Genomic DNA, 16,060 nt, shown 5'->3' with positions numbered 1-16,060 from the left:
AGTCTGATATCATGACCTGCCTGAGCTGAAATCAGGAGTCAGATGCTTAACTGACTCAGCCACCCAGGTGCCCCTATGGTACAATATTAATAGGAGATTATAAGAGTTTATTTTTTTGATGCCTTTCATATATTAAAAAGTGGCAACTATGAACAACTTTCTGTTGTCTTGATGAATACTTATTGGTTCTTGAAATCTAAAAGTATAGAATTCCTTTGAGCAATATCCATGCTTTTCAAACTGCATCCCATAGGAAAAAATGCATTTTATACTCATATATAACTTAAGTAAGAGTTTTATAAAACGCTACTTTTAGTGAAACGCAGGCTGATGTATTGTTTTCTTTCTTTGTAATGCTCTTTGGGGCTCACTAAAATTATTTCATGACCCATTAATGGGTAACCACTTGCAATTTGGAAAACATTGAACTAGATGATCTTGAAAGTGGGTTCTTGCTCTAGAGTTCTGCATTTGTCTAATGTTATCTCCCATCCTCCGTGTCAGGAGCAATTCTTCTGTCGGCTTGTGTGTACATCTTGTACCCCTGTTTGACACCCAGGAGGGAAGCTGGGACACATCCAAGGTCAAGGAGCCAGCCAGCCGCAGAGCTCAGATTCAACCCCAGGTTATCTGAATGTCAGGTGCAGTGCTTTTTCTTCTGGGCTCCAGCTGCCTCCTTTCCAGATTTCCCTGAGACCGTTCCCACCCTCACCCCACTCAGCTAGTCTGCTTGTTTGTTTGGAGGTTTTTGTTTTTGTTTTTAAGATTTAGGTATAGAGAATTGAGTTCATCATACTTATCAGTGTATGGTAACCATCATTGATCTATACAAATCTTTTCTCTTTATTTTTTTCCTTCATTCCCAGTCCCTTGCCCATTTCCCTTTTACCCATAGGCACTCCTCCAATTCTAAGTTTTGATACATATACTTAGATTACGTTTGTACCCTTGAAAAACTAAAAGCATTGTTTTGCATATGTACGTGTTTTAAATTTCTATAAATGGCATTGAGCTTTAATTAAAAAAAAAATCCTCTTAACGTAATATTCAAAATCTGTAGAATACCGTGACAGAAGAATAATGGCCTCCTAAGAGGTCCACTGTAAATATGTTACCTTCTAGGACAAAAGGGGCTTTACAAATGTGATTACGTTCCAGATGTGGAGACAGACTATCCTGGGTTATCTGGGTGGGACCATAGTAAATACAGGACTCCTCAAAAGTAGAAGAGGGAGGCAGAAGAGAAAGTCAGAGTGATGAAGTAAAAGAACTCAACCCACCATGTTTGGCTTTGGCAAAAGAAAGGAGGAAAGAGGACAGGAGCAGAGCAAAGGAATGCAGATGAGCTCTACAAGGCAGAAAGACAGTAAATAGATTCTCCTTTAGAGTCTCCAGAAGGGAATGCAGCCCTACTGACACCTTAATTTTAGTTCAGTGTTACCAGTGTCAGACTTATAGACTGCAGAACTGTAAGATAATAAATGTGTATGATTTTAAACCATTTAGTCTGTAGTAATTTATTACTACAGCAATAAACCCCAGTTGTTTCCTTTAAATAACAATAAAATTGATAAAAATCCAGCAAGACTATCAAGGAAAAAGAGATAAACTTAAATTACAATATCCAGAACAAAGTGGGAGATTATCACCACAGAACCACAGGCATTAAAAGGATAGGGAGGAAACACTAGAACAACTCTATGGCCATACATTTTATATCTTAAATGAAACTGACCAGTTCTTTCAAAGATAAACATTACCAAAACACAAAGAATATTACTTGAATAGTTTTATAACAACTAAAAACTTGAATCCATAGTTTAAATCTTTCCAAAAACAGTCATTTCTAGGCCTAGATGGTCTCATAGTAATTTCTATCAGACATTTAGGTATAATACTAATTATATACCATTTCCTCCAGAAAATGGAGACATAACTTCCTCTCTCATTTTATGAGAACAGCATTACTGTGATACCAAAGCCAAAGACAGACAACACAAAAAAACAAAAGAAAAAAATTAAGACAGTAATATCCTTCATGAAGATTGATACAAAATCCTTAACAAAACATTCAAATGCATAGCATATATTAGTGTGTGTGTATATGTGTATAAAATGCACCACAATCAAAAGGGATTTCTTCCAGGAGTGCAAGGTTGGCTCATTATTGAAGTATCAATGTAATTCACTGTTTTAGCAGTCTGAAGAAAAATGAAGTGATCATTTCAATTGATGCAGCAAAAATATGAAAATTTATATTCACACAAAAATTCACAGAAAATTTCACACAAAAATTTATATTCACACAAAAAGCTCTATTCGTAATTGCTAAAAAATAGAAATGATCCAAAGTCCTGGTACTCAAAGGATTGATCTGGCTGTAAAGAAACAATAAGCCCCAGTTAGATATAGAAAACTTATTACTTATATACACAGCAAAAGAAAGATGAACAAAAGTGTCAGCTCCCTTGTCCCACAGGATACCAACATAATGTAACATGAGTGGCAAGGTAACCTATTGCTGAAGAGACAATTTCATGCTGATAAGCAGTTTTATAGTCTTAGTCTGTGTTGTACGCTAAGGGCAACAAGGCAAAAAGTCTCATGCCTCATTATATCCAGGAGGTGATAAGAAACTATCTCGTGACAGCCTTCTGGGAATATAGGGAGATGGGTGGAAAGTGACCCTCCCTGTAGCTATTTTTCACAAGATTCCATGCTCTTACAGTCCAGGGAGATCCCAGGGACTTCTACCAAGATTTAGATGTGCTGTAGACTTTCCCTCATGACCTTTGTGGAGAGATGCCTCAGAAATCCCTCTTCTGGGTATTTACCTTAGAGAATAAAGAATTATGTTTACACAAAAATCTGGACATGAATATTTACAGCAGTTCTATTTCATAATCATATACACTGAAAACAATCCAAATGTCCTTCAACACATAGAAGAACAAATAGTGATACATGGATTCAGTTGCATTATACTCAGCTATCAAATGGAAAGAAGTATTGATATACTCGATGACTCAAATAAAAGCACTGTGTTATGGATCCTAGATTTGTGTTTTATCAGGTAGAATTTCTTCATTTTTAAAAAATTTTATCCTTGGGGCATCTGGGTGGCTCACTTGTTGAGTCTGACTCTTGATTTTGGCTCAGGTCATGATGTCAGAGTCGTGAGATCAACCCCTGGCCATGCTGGATATGGAGACTGTTTAGGATTCTCTTTCTCTCTCCCCACTGCCCCTCCCCACCTTTCTCTCAAAAAAAAAAAAAAAAAAAATCCTTGTATTTTCACCAAAATAAAGCGTTTGTTTCTTTATTTCATGTATGTCATGGACTATAATCTGTCCCTACAAACTTCATCTGTTGAAGATTTAACCCCCAATGCGACTGTATTTGGAGATAGGGCCTTTAAAGAATAATCAAGGTTAAATGTGATCATAAGGGTGGGGTCCTAATTCAGTAGAACTAGTGTCCTTGTAAGAAGATGAAAAACAAAACAAAACAAAAACCCAGAAGCACGGCACTCTCTTTCTCTCCCCTCGTACACAGAAGAAAAACAAGACTTCTCTCTGTGTTATCAGAGAAGAGAAGGTGGTTATCTATAAGCCAGGAAAGAAAGTTTCATCAGAAACCAACCCTGTCAGCATCTTGATCTTAGACTTTTAGGCTCCGGAACTGTGAGCAAATAGATTTTTGTAATTTAAATCATTCAGGCTATGGTATTTTGCCACACTATACCTAGCAGACTAATACAACATGGAATTTACTTTTTTGTTATGAGGTGAATAATGAACCTAACATTTTTTTTCTGCCAAAATAGATAGCCAATTGTCAAAACAAATTGTATTAAGTATTTTCCCAAATGAGGCAAAATGCCACATCTTAGATTAAATTCCTATTTCATATGGCTCTGATTATGGTTTTTCTGTTGTTTTCCACAGATCTCTTTGTTTATTCCTGTGCCAGTACTATACTGTTTTAATTATAATGGCTTTTATACTTAGCTTAATATCTGGTACAACAACCCTTCACTCATGTTCTATTGTCAAAGTTTTTTTTTTTTTAAATTAACGTTGCCCTCAGTTCCATGTGTTTAGACAAATGCTATTCAAAGTTCCAGTCCACAAAAAGATATGAAGCTTGCACCACAATGTAAATTAAACACAGCACTTGCACGGCTTACTTTATGTGACAGTTTTCATAGTAAGGCTTTTCCATAAAATAAACTGCATTGATTTCTATTCTGACACATTCTAATAATGAATTAGGATTTCTTTTTAAAGGTTCATATAAATTGCTGATTGGTGGATCACACTGTAGTGACATTGGTTTAGACTTTCTTGACCACGGATAATCTAAAGGCAGGGCACAACGTTTGATCTAGAAGTTTCCTACCATCTTGCTGTAGGGCACAAGTCCCTGTCATTCTTGCACTTTCTCTCCAGTGTTTCCATTGACTTTCCCAGTCTTCTTGGGCTGAGGTCCAGAGAAAGGGAACTAGGATCCTCTGAAGGGCTTAGGTAGCATGTAATCCCAGGCAAAATCTCTGTATCATGCCTTACCTACCAAATGGTTGAACTGTTATCTTCTTCCTAAGCAGTGGAAAAACTTCTTAAGTGGTGGGAAAACACTCTGACAACAAATTGTGTGTATTCTTCTCTGCTTTATTACTTATTGTATAAACTCTGGCTCCTTGGAACTCATAAATCCTTTTTTTCTTTCAAGAAATCTCACTTTTTTTTTTTTTTTTTTTAAGATTTTATTTATTTATTTGACACAGAGAGAGAGAGACAGCCAGCGAGAGAGGGAACACAAGCAGGGGGAATGGGAGAGGAAGAAGCAGGCTCCCAGCGGAGGAGCCTGATGCGGGGCTCGATCCCAGAACGCTGGGATCATGCCCTGAGCCGAAGGCAGACGCTTAATGACCGCGCCACCCAGGCGCCCCAAGAAATCTCACTTCTTATAATAAAGCCTTGGTGTCTAGACTACTGTTTCAGTTTGTTGGCTTAAAACATGTTTCTTTGTGTGTTTTAAATTCCTTAAGTTATCCTCAGACCTTTAGGGGAAAAAATGTTAAATATTAGAGCCTAGTGTGAGCTGTACTTTTTCTTGAAGTGATAAAGAGGGAAAATATTAGTATGGAGAAACAGTTAAAATCTGGCAAAAATTGGACCACCTGGGCGGCTCAATTGGTTAAGCATCCAACTCTTGGTTTCAGCTCAGGTCATGAGCTCAGGGTTCTGTGATACAGCCCCGAGTCAGGCTGCACGCTCAGTGAGGAGTCTTGCTTGTCTCCCTCCCTCTGCTCCTCCCCCTGCTCTCTCATTTTCTCTATTTCTCATAAATAAATAAAATATTTAAAAGAGAAAAAAAAGATTCTGGCAAAAATTGACCTGCAGAAGAGCTGAAGGGGGGGAGGTGGATAAAGCGTAAGAAAATACAAGCACAAACAGGACAAGCTTGTGGCACATGTGGATTTCCCCAGCAATCTGTGAAAAATGTTCAGAGGGTGTATCGTAAAGACTGAGCATTACGCACTCAGGGAAGCTGAATCATGGGCAGTCAGACCATACTAGATGTGTCTTCAAGAGAAACTAGACCCTCACAATTAAAGAGGTCACAGATAATCAGGTTCTACATGTCCTGTGGAACCTTATATGTAGTACATATTTTAACACCAGTCCATTTATTCACTGCTATTATAAATTACATAATCAAAAGAAATTTTAAAAAGGATAGGGAGCATGTTGCTGAGTGAATAGGTCATACATTGGCTAGGAAAACTGATTTTCTACGAAATTGATTTTGCATAAAATTGATGAATAGAGAACTAAAGTAGTTCAAGGTGTGACCCTGCCTCTTGGGCAGGGCTTCATGTATCAAGACTCCAGCAGAAGAGGTATTATGTCTCAGTATGTCACATACACAGCTTTTTTTCTACTTGGATCTCATCTCCTATAATCATTTGTAATATTCCAGGAGTACTATAAACATTTCCTCATCTCAGAGGGTGCCCTTTTTTCCTTCTATTACTGAGGTAATAATCTTGTATGTCTCCAATTATTACTTCTAGGGGGAAAAAAAAAGCTTATTTCATTTAAATTCTCTCCACACAGATAACCTTTCTATTCCTCAAAAAATGTACATTTAAAAGAGCAGGAGTGGGGTAAACCAGCTTCACATGCCGTTTAGTAATAGAAAAGACCCCAAATAAAGTTGAGGGGGTTGGATATAATGCCATGTATAACAATTCTCTCTAAGGTTCAATTTGTTCTCTCCCGGCAGCATAGATTAATTTGAAATCTTTTAACTTTATACATGAATCACTATTATTTCTTTTTTTAATTCTTGGTATATAAAATTGCCTGCCATTTCCCCTCCCATGTGTAATATCATCATAATTATAATCTCATTAGCATTTACCTACATGCTTCTTCTTATTCCATTTATTACTACCATTCTTTCCTCTGTTCCTTTCCTATTTTGTCACAGACACCCAATTCAATATCAGGTCAGCATTTACCTGACAATGATACTAAGAATAATGAAAGCCAACATTTACTGAAGGCTTATAAAACTGCCAGTCCTTATCTTATGCATCTTATAATCTTATATAAGTTATTTCATTCATTTTCACAATAATTGTATAATAAACATACTAATACCATCTCCGTTTATAAGGAAACTGAGGCTAAGTGTTTGAATAGTTTCACCAAGATCCTAAGTAGCTTGAATGGAAGAGTCAGGGTATGAACTGAGGTCTGCCTGAGTACAGAGCTAATGTTATTAGAAATGAAAATTTCCTTTGTATGTAAAAGAAACATCCATTTCCTATAAAACTTTATTTTCCAAAATGTTCTTTAAGGATGATTTTCTAAAATTAAAGTTCAAAATAAAATAACACATTTGCATTCTTGGAGGATGAATTAACAGAAGGCAGTTCCTTTTATTAAATTGCTATTTCCTATTATTAAACTGTTATTTCCTATTGTAGTTCTCCTAGCTTCTGTGTTCACATGTCTTCTTTTCTGCATTTCTGTTACTTCTAAGGAATATAGTTGAAATTCTTCTTTCAAATTGGAAAATACTCCAAATAAAGGACTTTGGACTAAGATATGGGTAGAAGAACATGCAGAAAATTTACCTCCATAACCCAGAAAAAATGACCAGGAAACCATTAGCAACATGTGAAAGTTTTGAGAATCATGTATACTAGCTAATCTGAGAAGAAATTAAATAATCCTCTCTACCGAAAAGAGAGAATTCAGGAAAATGAGCCATTCTCTCCCTTGCTGCAGCCTGAGAAAAAATAGGTCCAATTTAGGTCATGAGAAAGTTTAAACTCAGAACCGGGAATAGCGTTTTGGAGAAGCAAAATGAAAAAGGAAACAAACAAAAACTATGCGGTCTGAATAGAGGAGCAGCCACTTCCCAATTTTTCACAAATCGGCATAAGAAGGGAACAAGTTCCAAAAATAGTAGGTAAAGAGAAGGCATATTTAATAACTGGGGGCACAGGATCTCTCTGTTCTTTGTGCAATTACATAGATAGCATTTGGTAGAAAACTACTCAGTATTTTTTTTATTAAAGAACTCTATTAAAATCTCTAGTTTCCATACTCTCAGAAGTTATGAGAAAGGGGAAGTATATTACAGGGTAAAATTTCATGAAATTAAATCTTTGGAGAATTTTGACTTATGTTTCAGGTTTCCAATGAATAGGTATTATTTTAAAATTGAAAAATAAATCAACAAAAAATATTTGAAAGAAGTTCACAATTTAGATCCCTCTTAGCATCTAAATGCCATTTCCTATTCAGCAACTACTCTTCTTCCTACAGGGTATAATGCCATTGGATCAACTTTCTTTTTTTTTTTTTAAGCTTTATTTTAATTCTAGTTAACATACAGTGTTATATTAGTTTCAGGTGTACAATATAGTGATCCAACACTTCCAAACAACACCTGGTGCTCATCACAAGTGCCCTCCTTAATCCCCATCACCTATTTCACCCGTCCCCCACTGCCCTCTCCTCTGGTAACCATCAGATTGTTCTCTACAGCTAAGAGTCTGTTTCTCTCTCTCCCTCTCTCTCTCTTCCTCTCTCTCTCTCATTTTTTCCTCTTTGCTCGTTTGTTTCTTAAATTCCACAGTGTTCTCACTCACACTCACACTTGCTTCTCTTTGAGATATTATTCCCCTGACATGGTTTGTATTTCCTCCCCAGGGAGCAAGTATATCACAGGAAGTTGGAAAATCAAAAATTTTCTCTTAAACTTAGAAAATAAATGTGCTAAACTGGATTTAGCAATAAACAAGGAATAGAGAAGTTTTCTGAAGGTAGCCAGCCATGATAAAAAAGAAAGAAAAAAAAAGTCTCAACTTGAAGTTGCTCTTAAAAATGTTCTCCCTACTGACTAAACTCCCAATATGGGCTTGCAATGGAGTAATGCTGATTTTATTCCATGACTCCATATGATAATTGGTATTAAGAATGAATGAAATAGTGCACAGACAGGACAAACAGTATCAGAATTTCAGAAGGGAATTAGGGAAAAACTGACTAATGATTAAGATAGATTTCAGAGCTATATCTTTGCTACAAATAAACTGTCAGGAGTTAACAAAACATCCCAAGAGATACTATAAAAATCACCCAAATGCAAAACATATTCAATATATGACAACTAATTTTAACGTTTAGAGCAAGAGTGATTGATCACCAAATCTAATAACAGATATACAAAGGAAGTTCCTTCTTGGCAGAACACTGTGTGTCCTCAAGAGGAAGAAAATATCTTCCAAGACTTGTAGTTGGTGGTCAAATTTTCAAATCTTCAAATATACCAATGGCACAGCCATTATAGTGTAATTAAGAGAACATCAATTTTAATTTCTGAATGAAAACCAAGAAATTCTTACTAAGCTTAGCTCTCTGAAGAAGCATTTATAGGTATCTTAAATTATTTCAGCAGTGATATAATCAGTACAGATTTTGAAATATTCAAGACCTATAGTATCAGAACAGCCCAAATAAATAGGAGTTAATTGGGATGTATTTCAAAGAGTAGGTATACAGAACGATCATACCAATTGATTGTCCAAATGACTAAACTGGTGCGGGATTTTGTGCAGAAAAAATATAAGCAAGATGGAATATTTTAAAGGGTAGAATGTTCCCTGAAGTAGATATTAATGCTATGTAGGCAGGTTTTTATTAAAGTTTGTATTTTCATTCAATTTAAAATTTGAAGGAAAAGTTAATGAAAATTTAGATCCAATGCACAAATGATGGTTGCATCCATTCACTCTCCAACAAATCTTTTATTAAAAACCTAGTTTGTGCCAGATACTGTACTAGACACAGAGAATGCAAATGGTGAACAAAAACATAAACAGTCCCCCACCTTATGGAATTCACAAATTAGAGGAGAAAAACTAATAATGCAAATATATGTTTGTTAAGTGTGAAGGTAAATTATTAGAAACTATGCAAACAGATCAAGGAAGTTTCAAGTACTGTGAAAGATTTGGGAAATTTGAGACCCAAAAGGTAAGCAGAAGTTAGAAGGAGATGGAGAGGGGATATCTGAGATGAAGAGTTAACAGATTAACAGATTCTGTTAATTCTGTTAACAAAGATCTTAAGGTAGGAGAGTTCATAATGCTTTGAGGAAGTAAATGACTTTTTAGTTGGAACTCAGAGAACAAAGGTGAGGGTGGCATAAGAAAAATATGGAAATTAAATAGGATATCAGTTCATGAAATTCCTTGTAAATTATGTTAAATTGGTTTTCTTCACCCCAGAACAACAGTAAGTTATTAAATGATATTAAGCAGTAGATGCAGAGGGTACAAGAAGAAGAGTAGGACTGAGGTCCATATATGAGAAATCAAAATTTGTATTTTGGAAAGAACACTGCACTATGGACAATAAAAGAGAAATAGACAAAGAGAATATAGGTACACCAGTCGGGAGCTATTCCTATAATTTAAGTGAAGGATAATGGAAGCTTTAACTTGTATTGCACAGAAAATTAAGAGAAGTGAACATAACAGAGAGACATTGGGAGATAGAATCAATAAAATCTGGTAATAGATTTGAAACAAGAATAGCAGTGAAGAGGGGGAAGGCTGTGGACAGCATGGTGATTTGGAATGAAAGACCATGAGTTTAATTTGGACATGTTAAATTGAAAGTACCTTTGAAATATTCAAGTGGAAACATCATCAAGGCAATTTAATGCTTAAGTCTGAGGCACAAAAAAGAGGGCTTTAGAGATACAGATTTTCGAATAACCTGCATTTAAATAGTGATTACATAAGAAATGTGAATAAGATTACCTTTTTAATCTAAAAGATAAGGGAAAGGATTTGGAGTGAAGAGAACATTGCACCTTGGAGGACACCTAAAGGCTTGAGAAGAAAATGACTTTGTAAAGGAATATGGAAGGGAAGTTCCAGAGAGACAGAAAGCAAGCCAGGAGAGTGTGGGTTTATGGAAGCCCAGGGGGAAAACGGTGGCAAGAGGAAAGTGGTCTACACTGTAGAAAGCTAAGAAATCACATAAGTTTAAGACTAAATTGTGTGTATTGGCTCTGGTAATATTTAAATCATTGTCGACTTTAAGAAGAGCTGTTTCTAGAAAGCAATGGAGGCAGAAACTGGATTGAATTGAAGAAAGGAACAGGAAGAGAGGAAATGAAGATACTATCTTTTCTTTTGAGAAGTTTGACTATAAACAAAAGGAAAAAGAAAGTGAGCACCCTATACTTAGAGGAATTTTGCTTAAATGAGTGAGGATTACATGTTTAAAATATGTGGGAGAAATCCATTTTAGGTAGTAAAACACATATGAAAGACAAGCATATAATGATTAAAGTAAGACTGCTGAAAAAGCAAGAAGGGATAGGCCCAGAGTAATTTGGAGGTGTTGCTTTGAGATAGGAGGAACAACTCTTCCACTGGGACTTTAAGAATCTAAAATACATTTATAAATGTTAGGTGTGTGGGTTTGGTAGAGGATATTGCTGATTAATGTTGCTGGTTTTAAGCTATATAGTAGAAAGCAAGGTCATTTGCCAAACACAAATAGGGAATGCGTTAGCAAAAGTTTGAAGAGGGTATAGAAGGTCTGAAATCCTAATTTCAAGGAGCAGATGATCAGGAAAGAATAATTCTGTAGGATTTGTAGATAATGTTAAGACTAAAATTTCAAATGAAGTTAAAAATCAATAATTTATGATAATATCAATCTGTCCTAGTGCTGTTTTCTCTAGCAACTCCAGCCACCTGGATCTAGACATGGAAAAAGTAAGTGGTTGAAACCATCCAACGCTGGTGCATTCCAAAGACAGTTACAAACATGAGTTTTAGTGGAAACCTGAGGCACTAATTATGTTCCTCAAGGAGAATAGGGAGTTCACTAGAGAAAAGGGAGAAAATACTGGTAAACACCAGTGTTACAGAAGAAGAGTAGGGCAAGCCAGCAAAGGAGATTGGGGAATACACAGAAGTGAGAAGACAGGCAAGAGTTGAGACTCATGCAGAATGAAGTTTGAGAGAGTCAGGAAAGGTGATTAATCAGCAGTGTCAATGAAATAGAGAAGTGAATTAAAATAGGAAGTAAGCATTAAGCATTTATTTAGTAATTAGAATGTTATTAATTCTCTTGAAAAGAATAGATTGCATGATGTAGAGAAAAATGTCTGAGGAACAAAAAAGACTGAGCAAGACAATTTCAAAAAGTCTTAACCTTGTAGGAAAAGAGTAAGAAATGCTTGCTATCATCTTAATTTACACCCACTTAGAATGAAATACTTCTCTTTCTTCCATCTTAACCCTTAAGTATACAGAGATACTGAAAAGGAGAACAAAAGGTGGTGGTGGTGGTGGTTTGTTTGTTTGTTTTTAATCAAACAGTAATGGTAACCTCTGCAGAGGGGAATGAAGTTGGAAAATATAAAAGAACTTCCATTGTTTACTGTCTATTTTTTGAAAAATTTTCACTGACAGAGTAGTCTTTTTGTAATTATAAAGCAATTAAAATTTGTAGCATGCTTCTAATACATCGACTCTCCATTTCTATTATTACTAAATATCTATCTTCATGTTTTTTACTATTCAGTAAAGAATATAACTACAGTACACATACCTTCAAATATTGTTAGCCCGTTATGATTTCTCTGTTACTGTACTTGGATTTAATTTTCCAAAAGATCTCCAGTATATGAAGTTTTACTACAATTAAAATACTGCAAAATCCTTTTCTGAGCTAATTTTCCATTAATTTAACTTGGGGATATGAGATTTTTCTTTCAACATCAATAAGTTAGTTCTATTATTAATAAGTGAAATGCATCTCTTTATTTCACTGCTGAATGTTTCTCACTTGTGTTTAAAACTGTTTTGGATGGATATATTGAAAATATTTTTAATAATTTAATTATACTATACATTTACATAGTGACATAAATTTCTGTTCTACTATATATGTTCTGAGAATGCCCCGACTTAAGACATGGCCAAAAGTCATTTCTAATTCTGGTTCTTATTTTGGTTTGCATATTTATTCATTCCTGGCTGAGAAGTAAAACATTTTCCTATGTTATTGTTCATACTGATTATACTCAATGTTGTATTCTACCTAAATCAAACAAACAAACAAAAAACCCTTAAAATATATATTGATTGCTGGGAAAGCTTGTACACTCGTTTTGAATATATTCCAAATCTTTTAGACATTAGACTTTTGTTTCTTGCTCAATTTCACACTGACATATGTAAAAGTATAATAAGAATTTGTTATTTAGTCCGTTATGTGCAGAAGAGCAGATTGTTTAGTATTTCAAAAGCATCTTCTGTGGGCTTTTAACTAATCACTCAGTCACATGAGAAAGCTGAAGACAGAATAAGATGCCAGCCTATACAGACATTATAGAAGCTTGAATTTGGCCAAATACCTTGGCAGAAGAAACGGTGCTTTTATCCTAGTGAACAGAACAAAATGATATAAATTTACTTTTTTTTTTTTAGTAAAGTAAAATGTGATTTACACAGGAAGAGTTATTGAGCCCAGGTTTGTTGAAATTTGGACAGTATTTTGTACAGTAAAGACATCTCCCCTGTAGACTCTGGAACATGTTGCATTATCATGTAACAGATAACAGACCATACGGCAAGGGAGGGAAAGCCGGGAGATAACAGTCTACTATACCAGCAGACGCATTAATAAGAAAACAAGGCTTAAAACCATATATAGGGGCTGTGACTGATTTTGTTTAGAATTTTTTTTTGAATGGTGTATCTTGTCAATGTAAATATATTCTAAAAATCATATTTATATATAAAATATTCTTTTAAAAATAGATTTTAAAATCTTCTTCACAATAGCACTGTTGGGATATAGCCTCAGGGTTGATTATAATGTGATATAATCCAGATATGCTCACTCAAAACTCTACTCTTCCAGAGGCATTATAAAAATTTTTTAAAACTTATAAAAAATAGCCTAATTCTCCCAGTATGCGAGTTTCTACCTGGTAGTAGGTTAGTAAGCTATTTTCGGAAATCTGCAGTGATTCTTTCAAGACACAAAAATACAGTATGGCAGTAACTTACTTAATGTTACTCCAGCTGCTTAAAGTCAAACCAATTTAAACAATATCTCATTTAATATGTCTGATGTGTTATTCATTCCTATAACTTAACAGAAACAAAAATTTATAAGACAGTAGCAGAAAAGAGATCTGACATTTGCCTCCCATTGTATAAACTGTTCCTTCATTTTTTTCTTGAAAAAGTCAAAAGACTGACAAATGCTACAGCAGACAGACTATGATGTTATAATAACCTATTTAGCTACAGAAAAAATGAAATATTTCAAATATATGTAATTTCATCATAATTTCTATCATCACCCAATATTTTATTTATAAAACTGATTTCCTTAGTTTAAAATTTAAAGTAATAAGAATAAATTGTGTAGGTAATTATCTTGGAACATATTTGGCTTGACTTCATGCTGTATTTAAAGCATTTTATGCCACAAAATTCATACTTTTTTAATATAAGATCTCTTTACATAAAGACCACACAAGTTATATCGTAATAAGAATAAACTGTGTAAGTAATTATCTTAGAATATATTTGGCCTGACTTCATGCTCTATTCTAAGCATTCTATGTCACAAAATGCATACTTCTTAAATATAAGATTTCATTACATAAAGACTATATAAATTATACCTCTTTTCTCACTTGCATGATTATTTTATATGATAGATACATAGATAATGAAAATATATAGGTGTCAATCTGTTCCTTTTTAAAAGCATTTTATTCAAGATTAACATATATATTAAAAAGTGAACAAATAAAAAATGTATATTTAATCATAAGTTTTATGAAACAAATATATCTGTTTAACCACCATCCAGAGCAAGAATATATTACCCCATTTCAGGTCCCCCTTATCCCCTTTCAGCTATTACCATGCCTCCCAAGGCTAACAACTAGTCTAATTTCCACCAATACCAACTAATTTTGACCGTGTTTGAGCTTTATATAAAAGTAATGTAACTATGCTTTCTTTGTGTTTTGCTCATCTTTCACACAACACTATTAAGTCTGCCCCATTTTACTGCAAGTATCAGTAATTTATTTTCATTCTTGCATAGTATTTCCTGGTATAGCTATATTGTGATTTACTTAACCATTTTATACCTAATAAATAATTGAGGCACTTACTTCTCTGGATTATAACAAATAATATTGCAACAAACACTCATGTGCTCACCTTATGAAGCACATTTACACTGTATGTATTTGGGGGGGGGGTATATACTAGAATAAAAAGTCTGACTCCATTTTTTTATGTTTCTGACAATGTTCAACCCTGCTTCTCCCTGTTACTCTTCTGCCCTCATACCTTGGCAAGTTGATAATAGAGCCTAGGTGCTCCCTTTGGTGTTGGTGGTAAGTTGAAATAGTGCAAATCTAAGCCCATGAGAGGAAATCTTCATTCCAACTCCAAACTCCCAACCTCCACAGAAGCTCCAAGCTAGTCATCCCTCCCCTTTCTCAAGATATTTTTGGACCTGATTGGGACTATGCCCTCCCTGCCCAGAAAGCTGCATTATGTAAGTAACAAATCTCTTTACATCCTCTTGGTGTATGTGTGTGGCATCACAAGTCTTGACATCCAAAGTGAATATTTGGTGCATGAGGGTCCATCCTGTGCCTATGGAATGACCCCAATGTGTACCTAGGAAAGGAATTTGTGCTTCACATGTATAGGTATGTTAAGCTTCAATAGATGATGCCAAAAATAGTCTAAAGGGGTTGTACCAATTTATATCACAACCAACTGTTGAAAAGAGTTCTGATGATTGATCCTTGTCTTCAACGATACTTGTTGTATTGTTGAAATGTCAGGGTTTTCTCTTTTCTTCTCTTTTCTTTTCTTTCCCCTTCCCTTCTCTTTTCTTTTCTTTCTTTTCTTTTCCCATTCTGGTGAGTTTGTAGAGGAATTACACTGTAAAAACTAAGGATAAGCATGTTTAATGGAATTATTGGCCATTAGAATATCTCTTTTTGTGAGATGCCTGTTCAAGTCTTTGCCTCATTTATTTTAATGTTTTTTTCTACTTAAAAAAAGTAATTCGTAGAAATTTTTATGAAATCTGAACATAAGTCCTTTGCTATATGTGTATTGCAAATATTTGCTTTCACTCTATTAATATCACTTAATTCTTATTGAACTACAGTTCATAATTTCACTCCTTTAATATAAGTTTTTAATTTAAATAAAGTTAAATTATTATTCCTTTTCTTACTATTGATTATTATTTTTGTATACTGTTTAAGAGATCTATATCCAATATATAGTCATGAAGATTGTTTCTTACATTATCTTATTGAAAATTATTTTTTAAGTCTAGAATTCACCTGCAATTGATTTTTATGTGTGGTGTGAGGTATCTTATAGATAGCCAGTAGGTAGTATTTCCTTTTATATTCTTCTATGTTGATTTGAAACTGAAAATATCTATCT

The 16,060-nt window shown here is 34.5% G+C and overlaps 1 protein-coding gene across 9 annotated transcripts in view; it reads right to left on the bottom strand.

Annotated features, from left to right (window-relative positions):
• CTNNA3 (catenin alpha 3) overlaps positions 1-16,060 on the bottom strand; it is a 1,640,794-nt gene that overhangs the window by 455,162 nt on the left and 1,169,572 nt on the right. The gene's annotated exons all lie outside the window — the stretch shown is intronic.

Source organism: Ursus arctos, unplaced genomic scaffold (genome assembly GCF_023065955.2).
Source record: "Ursus arctos isolate Adak ecotype North America unplaced genomic scaffold, UrsArc2.0 scaffold_7, whole genome shotgun sequence".
NCBI classification, from domain to species: domain Eukaryota; kingdom Metazoa; phylum Chordata; class Mammalia; order Carnivora; family Ursidae; genus Ursus; species Ursus arctos.
The sequence above is the reverse complement of the archived record's forward strand: the minus strand, read 5'-3'. Positions and strand labels throughout refer to the sequence as shown.